Consider the following 12,757-nt stretch of genomic DNA (forward strand, 5'->3'; position numbering starts at 1 on the left):
TTTATCTTAGACTTAACTAGACATACACAGTTATTTCCCAGAGATATAGAGATAAGGAAAAACTACCCAGTTATGTCTGATGATGTATGTTTGGCAATATTGTTAGGGGACTGTATAAACTTACTTTATAATTTATGAATAACCTACTTCATTCATATAAACCCTCCACTTCTAACATGATTATGCCATACACATTTTAATAATAAACAAAGAAAATGAGAACCTGATTATATAGCAACAATATTTCTGTCATTAGATAATCTTAAAATCACTTGTTTTTTTTTTTTTTGTGAGGAAGATCAGCCCTGAGCTAACATCCATGTTAATCCTCCTCTTTTTGCTGAAGAAGACTGGATCTGAGCTAACATCTATTACCAATCCTCCTCCTTTTTTTTTTTTCTTCCGCCAAAGCCCCAGTAGATAGTTATATGTCATAGTTGCACATCCTTCTAGTTGCTGTATGTGGGATGCAGCCTCAGCATGGCCGGAGAAGCGGTGCGTCAGTGTGCGCCTGGAATCTGAACCCGGGCCGCCAGCAGCCGAGCGCACGCACTTAACCGCTAAGCCACGGGGCCAGCCCTAAAATCACTTTTTAACACTGTAATTTCTGTGAACTTTTTGTGAACAAAATATTATTGATGTGAAATGATAACAGTACATGGAGTTCTACAGGGTGTGTTTATAAACTTACATTTCTAATAAACACAGCCTTTGAAAGAGAGATGGAAGGTCTATTACGTGTGAAGATTTCCTCCATTTATACTGTCATCTTCGTATTTTCCATTCCCGTTATGCTGACAGAAGCACCACATTAACACGATAGTCTGCATTATGATGACAAAATTACGGCATTATATCAGTGGACCATAAAGAAATGGTTCTATTAGTAAAAATATTTCTTTACAAATTGAATTTCCTTATTATCTTCTGTAGAAAGGATCTATTACATGAAAGTATCTCAGAATACTTCTAAATCTAATGATGTTCTTTACTGGTGTTTAACTGAGTGATTATTTCCATCACAAGAGTAATGATAACATCCCTTCAATATTTTTAATCTTATAGTGTCACTTATTTGTACACAGCTTTAAAGATGATGCATCAGTTGTCACACCACCCAAAAGACAGGTGTTGTTCTATTTTTTTCCTCACCAATATCTCTCTCAGTTCCCTCAAGAGAAATATTTAAGAACACCAGAACACAATAATCTTGGATCCTGTTGCATTGTGGTCCTCAGAGAGCATATTGAAAGCACCTCATTAAAAAAAAAATTATCCAGAGGGAGACAGTTTGAGCATTCCAATTTGAAAGTGAATAAAAAATGCCTCTTATTTTTCAAAAAGATTGTCCATATTTATATAAACTGTGGGCAGTACAGTTAGGACACAACAATGCCTAAAGATCTGGATCCACCGCACTAGACTGAAGACAGGTTAAGAGAGAATCTTCTTTCCTGAATTAATGGCAGCTCACCTCATTCAGTTATCCATATCTGCAACTGCACTGAAAATTCTATGTGCAGATGTTTTGGGTTGACAGTGTCAGAGAAAAATAAATTTTAAAACATTTTGCAGTTCCATTAAGTGCCTGTGCTTGAAATTTCACACTTGCTTCTGCTCAGCCAGCAAGCAAACAACGTTCTGGTAGATCAAGCTGTGATCCCAACAAGGTAAAACCATAATGAGGTAACTAATCATCACCCTTGACATTTTCCTCAAATTACTAGTAAGGTAGTGTGCAATTAACAATGCAGTATATCATTTAAAAATTTGGATTTTCAAATAGAAATTCATATAATTGGAGAAAACTATTATTTAGGAGTAAATATTCTTTGGCAAAACAAGGTTTTATTGTAACACAATATCCTTATAGTCAAAACTGAGTAGTAAAATAATTTTTATTAAAATATTTTCTTCATTTTCTGAAGATATAAAGAAAATACTAAAGACTTTGCACATATTTTAAATATTTTTACTAATAATAAAATTTTTTGCTTTAGAAGTTTCCAAATGGAATGCATTTGATGTGGTCTAAATTGTTCCTAGTTATTCTATCCATTTCCAAGCCTTCTTGTTAGAAAGAGGATTTATGTTACTCTGAGAACAATGGATGATCAGGAATAGGATACTACTGATTCTAGCCTAGTTTTCCTTGTTATTGCATTTACCACACATATATCTAGTGCCTAATAGTTACTAAATACAACATTGGGTATTTGGGTATTTAAAAGATATGTAGATACAGAAGACAAGATTCCTAAACTCTTGGAATTCACAATTCAATGGGAGAGAGACACATTTTTAAAAATTTAATATTAACATTATAATACTGGCCATTACATAGTGTACTATAAGTGAAGGAAAGATTTATTTCAACAGAGGAAATGTTCAAAGGCTTATTCGAGAATATGAGCTAAACTCTGAACTGGAATTTCAGGGAATAATAGATTGGAGTTATGGATGGTTTAGTTGGAGAATACAGTTTGGGTGAAGAATTCATGCAGAAGAGTGAGAGATATTCAGGGAATGATAAGGAGATTGATATGGCTAAGACATACATCCCATAAGTGAGGTGTTATGGGAAACAAAGTTGGAAGGACAAATATAAATTTATGTAAGACTACAAATGCCAGGTGTTCCCTTTGCATCGAAGACAACCTGAAATTTCAGAGGCAGGGGTTAATTACATGATCACCTATGTATTTTAGAAAATTAGTATTGCTGCAGTTGGTCAAAAGGATTGTAGTGGGGAGAAACCATAGGTAAGGAGATGAAGCTATGGTTTAGAAGAGAAGTTCTAAAACTGTGCAATGGTAGTGGAAATATGGGACAGTATATAAATATGAAAGAAAGAAAGATACAAGTAGCAGAATTTGGCGACTAAGTGAATCTAACAGTGAAGGAAGAAGGAAGCAAAATAACAATTATTTTTGAGCTAATGAGCCTGGAAGGAAGGACATGTTTGCTGAGGGAAGGAGTGCAAGTTGCCTGCTGTTACTGACAGGAGGGTAGGGAAAACAGACATCCTTGCCCTAAATAATCTTCTTTAAAAAAGTGACCTTTGGAAAGAAACACACAAAACTCCAAACATAGGTTATATCAACCCTGATTTAAGGTTTATCTTATGAATCTTACTCATTTTTAATTGGTTTGTTTTCTTATTATGGAGCTTTAAGAGTTCTTTCTATAGTCCAGGTACAAATTCTATAACATATGATTTTCAAATATTTTTTCTCAGTCTGTGTTTTTTTTTAATTTCATTAACAATGTCTTTTGAACATAAATTTTTAATTTTGAAGAAATTCAATTTAACTTTTGTTTTTTTCTTTTATGAATTGTGCTTTTGGTGTTGTATCTATGAACTCTTTCCCTAACCTAAAGTTATAAAGATTTTTCCCGTTTGTTTTCTTCTATTCATTTTAATGTTTTAGGTTTTACATTTACAACTCTGATCCATTTACAGTTAAGTTTTCATAAACAGAGTGAAGTATGGATCTAAGTTACTATTGTATTTTTGCATTGCAATTGGATTGCATTTGCAGTATATAATGGATAGCCAATAATTCTATCACCATTTATTGAAAACAATTCTTTCTCTAGTGAATTGCTTCTGCATCTTTTTAGAAATTCAATAATCCGTATATGCATGAGTCTCATTCTGGACTCTATCCTATTCGATTGATCTGTTTCTGTATCTTTATGCTCACACTGCCTTTCCTTGAAAAAATTAGCTTGATAAAAAGTCTTGAAATAGCCAACGTGCGTCCTCCACCTTTGTTCTTTGTTTTCAAGATTGTTTGGCTATTCTAGGTCCTTTGCATTTCCAGATGAATTTTAGAATCAGCTTAGCAATTTACACAAAAATCTTGCTGACATTTTTATTGGGAGAAGGTGCTTACAGGAAACCACCACAGATTAGACATTTTCGGCAAGAATGCTACCTTATGTCACACTGTCATCAGTAGGAGCCAGGTCAGCTGTTATCAGCCCTGTGCCTCCAATGTAATGTTATATTTTTCTCTTTTAAACATTAAGTAATATGTGAGATAAGACCTCAGCACCATGGAAAAATATGGTTTCCTATGAATGTTTCCTTTATTCATTTAACCTTTAACGTAGTTTTTAAGTCCAGAAAGAGGGATAAAATTAACAAGCAAGTCTCATGCTGTTTTTAGTTTAGTCTTTGTTTCCATATTTCCATGATTAAGACTAGAATTTCCATATTGGAAATTTTAAAAATAAGAGAACTGGAGTTATGCACATGTGGGTTGGCGCCCTGGCTCCATCACTGACTGGGAGTGTACTCTTGAGCAAGTTACTCGACATTTCTAAGCTTTAGTGTCTGTATCACTAAAATTGGCAATATCATTTGCTTCCTTTGGTTGTTCAGAGGAGTAATTAAATTTTCATATAAATTAATAATTATAACAGTCATTTATTGAAAACCAACATACAAAAAAATGTGCTTTTTCTAATCCTTACAAAAATCCTGTGAAGGCAGGCTTTAATAAACCAATTTTGCAAAACTGAGGTTCAGAAAGATTAAATAACTTGCTTCACACTACACAGCTGCTAGGGGGTAGTGCTAGAGTTCAAATCCAGATGGACCCAATGCAAGGAAGAGGACTATTTCCACTTTTTAGTGCTGTCTATAATGACCAACTATGAAGGTGAATTTCCCTTACAGGGTCTAGAGCTTGGATCTAAGAAAATGGTCATGAAGTCCACTGCCTTAGTTGTTTATGAGGGATTGGGGCTGGGGGAAAGGAAAAGTTCTTGTACCTGGACATTGGAACCCTGGATCTTTGTCATTGATTATCATGTTATTTATTATCACATCACCTGAACTTTCCCAGATGTCTTTCTACCAAAAGAGGAGTCACATTATTTTATCCCTTCTACTTCAGGGGCCTGTGAGTGCTAAGGATGTAATACACTCTAATGTGCTCTGTATTCTGCAAATTTAAGAAGACTGTATGCATGTCATTTTAATTCATATACCTATTTTGACCTTCTGTTGTCACAAAATCCAGGTGATATCTATAATAACAGGGGACTGCAGCCAGACTCATGGCACCGGCAACAATAGCTTTACCAATCACATGACCTTGGCGTCATTAAATCATAACTCAAGTTAACGTTATTTCCTTATAACAAGTCATCCTCACTCCCTTACAATTTCATGTGGCCTCAAAATATGCTGTATATACTTGTTTACGTGGCCATCATGAATCTTACCACCTACTCAAACCTCCTTTTAGGTACTCTTTCTTGAAGAGATTTCTTTATTTGTTCTTCTCAACTGTTATTTGTGAAGTTCTCACTTATAGGCCCTAGGCAGCACAAAATAAATGGAAAATGACTGGACAGCTAAAGTATAAATATAAATAACAGTAATGATTTAGTCTATTGTGTAGAAAGCCACATTCTCTTGACACGTAAATGCTGCCTCTCTGACTGCCCTTCCTGAGTCGTAAAGAAGAAAGCATAGGGAGAGGGAAGAAGAAAGAGAGGCTACCGATGTTCCTAACCTATTCTATTTATGACTTATTAGAGGATTCATATTATTTTAGAAAGTACTTCATGTTTTACAGTATTTAAATAATAAAATGTTATCATGAATCTTACCACCTACTCAAACCTCTCTGGAAAAAATAATTTTAACTTCCATCTTTCTCCATTAGTAATTTACCTTGTAAGTTTTCTAAAAGAATTTGGATTTGTGATTCAATTCTTACAATATGGCATAAAAGCCAGGCCATTTAATCAAAAGCACTAAATTAAACTGTTTTAATTTTGGCTTATTTGGTAATTCGAGGTTGAGAGAGTTAGATCTGAAGATGAGATGCCTTGTGAGTGTATCAACCCTGAGACAGAATGGAAATTTGAAAACAAAATAATACTTAAATTTGGCAAGGTACAGATAACATAAAAAATTAAAAATATTAAAATAAAAAAGTAACATTTAGGGGCCGGCCCAGTAGTGTAGAGGTTAACTGAGTGTGCTCCGCTTTGGGGGCCCAGGATTCGCAGGTTCGGATCCTGGGTGCGCACCGATGCACTGCTTGTCAGGTAATGCTGTGGCGGCATCCTGTATAAAGTAGAAGAAGATGAGCACAGATGTTAGCCCAGGGCCAATCTTCCTCAGCAAAAAGAGGAGGATTGGCATCGGATGTTAGCACAGGGCTAATCTTCCTCAAAAAAAAAAGTAACATTTAATCTTCTAATCCAAAATGTTTAAGAAAATCCCTGTGAAAGTGAAAGGTAGCTTTAGGAGAGAAAAGGAAACATTTTACAAATGATAATGTGTTAATCCCAGGACAAATGCTTGAACTGGCTTCATTGTAAAGGTACCTATCACCTATGTGAATTGAAAGGGTACATATTTTTTATTATTTGAACTCTCAACACCAAGGTTGCAGGGCAAAAGAAACACAGATAAAAAATAGATGACAGAAAAAGTTTTTTTCAGACACAAATAGTTCTAGAGGTAGAGGTCAACAAGACTGTGAAAGAAAATCATTTGGGACTCTGAATGAGTGCCATGAAATTGTTTCAAACACTTTTTTTGTGTGTGTATAAGGCTCGTCTTAATGTTTGTAGTCCATAAGAATAGAAAGCAAATTATCTCCTTTTCTCTAAGAGTGTTTGATGAGAGAGTAAAAATAGAAAATGCTATCTTGAATAAGTCCATGAACAAACTATCCTAATATTACACAGTTTGATTGACTCTGTAAATAATTTGACCAAATATCCTTGAATTTCCTGTAAAATTCTGCATTTCAATACCTCTGGTCTGTTATATAATTATGGCAATATGATAAGAATAATACGATAATTTATTCAATATAGTTTACCCAAGGAAGAAATTAGTGAAGAAAATATACTACATACGTTCATGTTCTATGATGTACCGTGTTTCCTTCACTAGTTTTATTACTTGAGTAAACCATACTTTGATCAGTTAGTACATTATTCTTGTTATAGTAAAAATTACTATATAATTTTTTTGAAGGGAAAATACTATTCTTCCACTACTCTATCTACAGATTAATCATTGAAATAAGCAAAATACCTACTGGCTACTTATGAAAAAGGTTCAGCAGTCATTGTCAGAGAATTCAAAGTCCCACACAATCTAACCTTAGACTTCTTCCCCAAATGATGTTCCAAACCCACATATTCCATCTGCTGTCCTTTGTGCCCTTCTGTCGATACACATTTCTGTTCTTCTAAGACTCACTATAATTTTCTTTCTGTACCATTCACAGAAATGCACTTCTCTGTGTGGTCCTCCTATTAAAATCCACATACCCTTCAAGGCATCACTCAAGTTTTATGTCCTCTGTGCTACCACCTCAGTGTAATCCTTTCTTCCATACTTTTGTCCCATAGCTCTTTGCACTTGTACCATAAGTACTTAATGTGCTCTTGATACCAAAACTCTTAATCTCCTGTTCATGTGCCCAACAGGCAGTAAGCCAATCACTGAATCACTGGTGCTTAGAGGTAGAGAAAGTTTTATTCAAATTGGCCAAAATGAGAAGGCAGGAGAATAGGTTCTCTCAAATCTGCCTTAACAAAAGAAGAAAGCAGGGAGTCTTTGTAGAGCTAAGAGGCTTGCAAGGAGGAGTTTCAGAGAAAAAAAAGGGAAAGTACATGTTTCTTTCACTCCAGATAAGCCCTTGGGCAACCAGACTTCTGGGTGTCAGCAGCAACTTGGGGCTGGTTGTCTGGTTGCTATAACATCCTTAAAGGCATTTTTTTTCTTCTGCAAAACAAGGTCATAAATCCTTGTGACTCTTGAGTCACTCCTCAGGTTAAACAAGAAAACAGCAAATTGACAAGCTTATAATGATGCATGGATTAACTTCTTTTCATCTGTGTCTGTGTTGGGAACAAGGTTGAAGGGTAACCATGTTCTTATTGAATATTTATAGTAACCCGGCTTCACTCTTTCTGTATTATGGTTACTTATGCTTATGCCCATTTCCATTAGTACAATGTGCACTGTTTGAGGGCAGAGAATGTCATCTATGTGAATCTCTCACAATATTTATCATAGGAGATAGTAAGAGAATTTTTTGTTACATATAATTATCAGATGTTGAATATTTTGTCTTTAGGAACTCTTTTTCCTTAGTATGACGTTTTTATTTTTTCACTTTTCTCTATTTGGAAATACCTTCATTTGAGGATGTTTTGGAAGACATGAGAATTCCATGAAAACCATTTTAGCTATTTAGATGCGCCAGTGAAATGTTTAATTAGAGATTAGATTTAAAAGATTATAGAATGAAACATGTTTTGGATTATTTATAAATTACACATAGTTCTGTGTAGTAAGGAATTTTTAGCCTTGCCCAGAGAGGTCTTGCCTGTCTTCAGCTCCTGGGAGGTAACTTCTAAACACTTGGAATTTCCCAAATGATAAGAGTGTCTTTGTTATTTGTGATGGGACCACACCCGATAGTTCATGCTAAAAAGATGAGTCAGGGTGGGGCCATACAAAACTAAAAGTCTTAAGGTGAGGGTTGGCCATACTAGAAAGATCAATCATGTGAATAGAGTTTGGGGCTTTGGACCACGTGAAGTTAGCCTGACCTCCTGGAGGAGTAGGGGGTTATAGGGTGAGTCCAACCACATTGGTAATGAATGAATCAATCAATAAAGGCTCTGTACACCCAAGCTTAGGTGAACTTTCTGAGTTGGTAGTATTCCAACATATTATCACTTTTGTAAGAGGATAACATGTCTTGAGGAAAAAAGAAGCTTTGTGTTTGGAATCCTCCCAGACTCTGGCCTATGTATCTCTTCCTTTGACTGGTTCTAATTTGTATCTTTTCTCTGTAATAAATATAGCCATGAGTATAATCATTTTCATTGACTTCTTTGAGTCTTTCTAGAGAATTGTCAAACCTGAGGGTGGTTTTGGGAAACCTTGGTGTCAAAAGTGAGAGTGGTCCTTTGTAGACTCTTCTAACTTTGTAGCTGGACCCTACCTAACTCTTTGAGTTGGAGTCATAAGTCTTGGGCAGATTTGAAAAGCTGGAGGACTATACTCTTAACCTCTTAGCTTGGCCAACGATGGGGTAAGTTCTATAAAAGCAGAGCATCTCTGAAATATAAAGGTATCTTATAAGATTTTATCATTTGTTCCCCCTATTCCACTCAAAGCTTTTATTTCATCACTTATGACTTTGTTCTGTGATTTGTCTGTTGATATATCTGTCTATCTCACTAAACTGTGAGTTCTTTAAAGCAAAGACAATTTCATACTCATTTCCATATTGAGTGCCTAACTCAAAGTAGGTGGTCAATAAGTGTCTACTGAATGAATGAATTATTGAATATCTGGAATGGTGCAATTTTAATGCAATTTACTCAAGATTGCTGTACTTAGGCTCCATCATTAGCATAGGATGTTGAGATCTTGTGGATTTCACTCCCAACATGCCCTCTCTTAAGTAAATAAAATTATTTCACATAATAATTTTAGAACACTACTATAGAGCTAAGTATCATCTTTTAATTAAGAGGGCACTGATTTGGGATTTAGAATAATAGAGAATTTATCGAGCTCTGTTATTTAACTGTGTTGCCCTGAGGAAATCACTTCACCTATTTTAACTCTTGTTTCCTTCTCTGTAGAAAGAGGGGAATTAGGCTTTAGTCTTCTGTTGTTATAATATGCAGTTTTTTAAATGCCTGAGAGATATTAATATTCCATTTACCTTTCTCCTAATTACTAAAGGAATAATTAGAATATATATGCATTATTGAATATGCATTTTGAATGTATATATGTTAGCATAAAGATTTAGTGCATAAATATTTATACAAAAGTCATTTATTCCTGAGTGTTGTAAGCAGTGTAATGAGAGTAGGTAATTGGCAAAATATTTATTAGATCTGATCAAAGGTGATTGAATATATCACCATTTTCTGATGACCTCTTCAAAAAGGGTATGAAATTTGGGGGACCATTTCCCATCCAAAAAATATGTGTGACCAAGGCCTTTTGTTAAGAACAAGTTTAAATTCCTTTCAGCTTTAAGTAAATCATAGTTCTTAGTAATGTAAATTGTTGGATATATTAAAGAGCATAGGCATACTTGTTATTCTCATGGACTATAATGCCTCTTCATTTATTCATTTTCTCATTCATACATTTATTTATTCATTCATTCAACAAAAACATTGAGCACCTATTATGCTTCAGGTATTATGCTAGGTGGTGAGGTTACGGAGACAAATTAGATGGTCTTTAGCTTCAGGAAGTACCCAAGTTGCGGTTCATTTTGTTGACTTTTATTAAGTTTAGATACATAAATCATAGCTTGTACATATGCAAATAAGACTACTTTAGAATTTGTAGCCTTTGTGAGCTGTTTTTGGGAAGAAAAACGGAGAAGAAATGTACAGAATAACAAAGTTGAGCTCCCGTTGCAAGACCAGAGGTAAACGTTCTTTAAGGTTGCTGAAATCTTTAGTTGTCAATAAATATCAAATATATGGACAGTATCTTTATGAGACCAAGTTAGAACGAAAGTGTATGGCTTATATATGAATAATTCATGAGAGTAGTTCTCCAAATGACCTTTAGGAAAATCTAATGAATTAAGCTTATTCACTAGCTGACTTCTTAGACTCTGAATGTGTGCTGTAGGACACATAAGTTCCCCTAAAAGCGAGCAAATAAGAAAGCACACACAGATCCCTGCTGAAGTAAATTTGAGACCATGGAGCAGCCTGAGAGGGCATGTGGGAGGGCAACTGATATAAAAAATACTTATTTCTCTATTTGCCTGAGGCTTGCCTTTGCGTCTAACACCAATCTGTACGGTTGGGAAAGTGAATGACACATAGCAGAAACATAAGTGTTGGATTTTAACAGCATTAGATTTTTTTTCACCCTCTCTCTTAAAGATACTTGGATTCCAGGTTCTAAGCCAAATAAAATTATCTGATATGTTCATCTCCATGCAAATGTGTAGAACTAAAATTTTCTGAAACATAGTCAATAGTGATGCTCATGTTATGATAGTACAAAAGTATACCATTTTACAAGTCAAAATTTTTTACATAATTAAATGAGATTTTAAAGAAGTCTACATTTATTATAATACTCCAAGCCAAAACACATATAGCTAAAAGAGTTTGAAAAATATATATAGGTTATATGAAAAGATTTGACTAAGTGGTATTTGAATGGTCATAAAGTTGTTAGCAAGTTATACACCTATTGGAAAATGTTTTAAAAAGAAGAAAAGTAAAATATAAAGGATAACTAGATACATCGTAATTTTAAAAAGCTTCATGAAAATTTTAAAATTGTTATTAAAACTTCCACAAATATAACTAGGCTAATGAGAATTACGAAACTGTAAATATGCTTTCATAAAAAGATGACAAAAGAAGATTAATCCTCTTTTATCCTCATTTAATATGTGGTATGGGAGTGTAAACACCATGACTTGCTTTGGATTAGAAAGTCCTGAAGGGAAAAAGTCATGTTTTTCCCACAGAAGAAAGGATCTTCACTTGTCTCAACAAGAATCAGCCATCTATAACTGCTTAAGAGTTGAAGATATGTTTATCTAAAACCAGAGATATTCACTACTTGATGAGAAAAAATAATAATCATGTCTTGGTTGCCCTTACTGAACTAAATATTTAGAAGCAGCTCTGTTATCACATAGCATAATTCCTTTTATTCACCACACATAAATATGTATGGTATACAAGGTAATACGTAAGTCATTAATCCTTTTTCTTTATAAAACAATAAAGTCTGTTGTTTTTTAAAACTATGGATTTTAGAAATTTGAAAAAACAGAAAGTATCATGATAATAATTATTTTAGTCATCTATTTCTTTAGTTGAACTAATTAAATAGGAAATAAAACAGCTTATGCAGTCACTGAATTGGGTTCTTTTAGGCTATAAAATAAAAAGGAAGAGAACTTGACCTCTCAGATATTTTTGTTGCCACATGTTAAATTTTATTCTAAAACCATGTCTTCTGTTTTTTATTTTAATATTGATTTTATTACTGTTATTATTTGCAATCTGGATTTGGAGAAAAATAGATGCTGGAATTTTCATTGTCTGCTATTGCTGAGTGGTCTAGGACAAATCATCTAACTGCTCTGAACCTGACTTTCTTTACCTATAAAATGTCTACTTGACAGGGTTATTATGAGTAACACAAGAAATGAATAGATTATAAACATGTTTTATAATAATTAACAAATTAATTATTATTCAAAATAATTTCAAATAACAAATATTTATAGCCCATATACCTTCAAAGTGATATGATATGTTTTTATCAGTAAAGCCACATACACATATAAAATAATTGAAAATTAATAAATATACCAAACAGGTAGAGGGAAAAATAAATACACTCATCACCTAACCTAATAAAATTGTAAACATTTAAGTTTAAATATTTTTCTTTGCTTCTTGGAAGTTAAAACAAAATAATATGCAAATTTTCATTCCATTTCTTCATAAGAGACTGTGTTTCCTGATCTTCAAACATATTTTTACAGAAAATACAGACATTTTTTATTCATCTGACTAGTACTTCTTATTTGGGGCTTAGTATTAAAAATAATACCCAGTGAAGAATTTCTGTAGATACTAAGCTGATAAACTCCAGGCAGGCCACGTTCTTGTTGGGATTTGAGGGAAGAATGTTACATAGACATCGGTCTACCCTAAGTGAACAAATGTTAACTATTTCTTC

The sequence above is a fragment of the Diceros bicornis genome, chromosome 23 (assembly GCF_020826845.1).
Source record: "Diceros bicornis minor isolate mBicDic1 chromosome 23, mDicBic1.mat.cur, whole genome shotgun sequence".
NCBI lineage: Eukaryota > Metazoa > Chordata > Mammalia > Perissodactyla > Rhinocerotidae > Diceros > Diceros bicornis.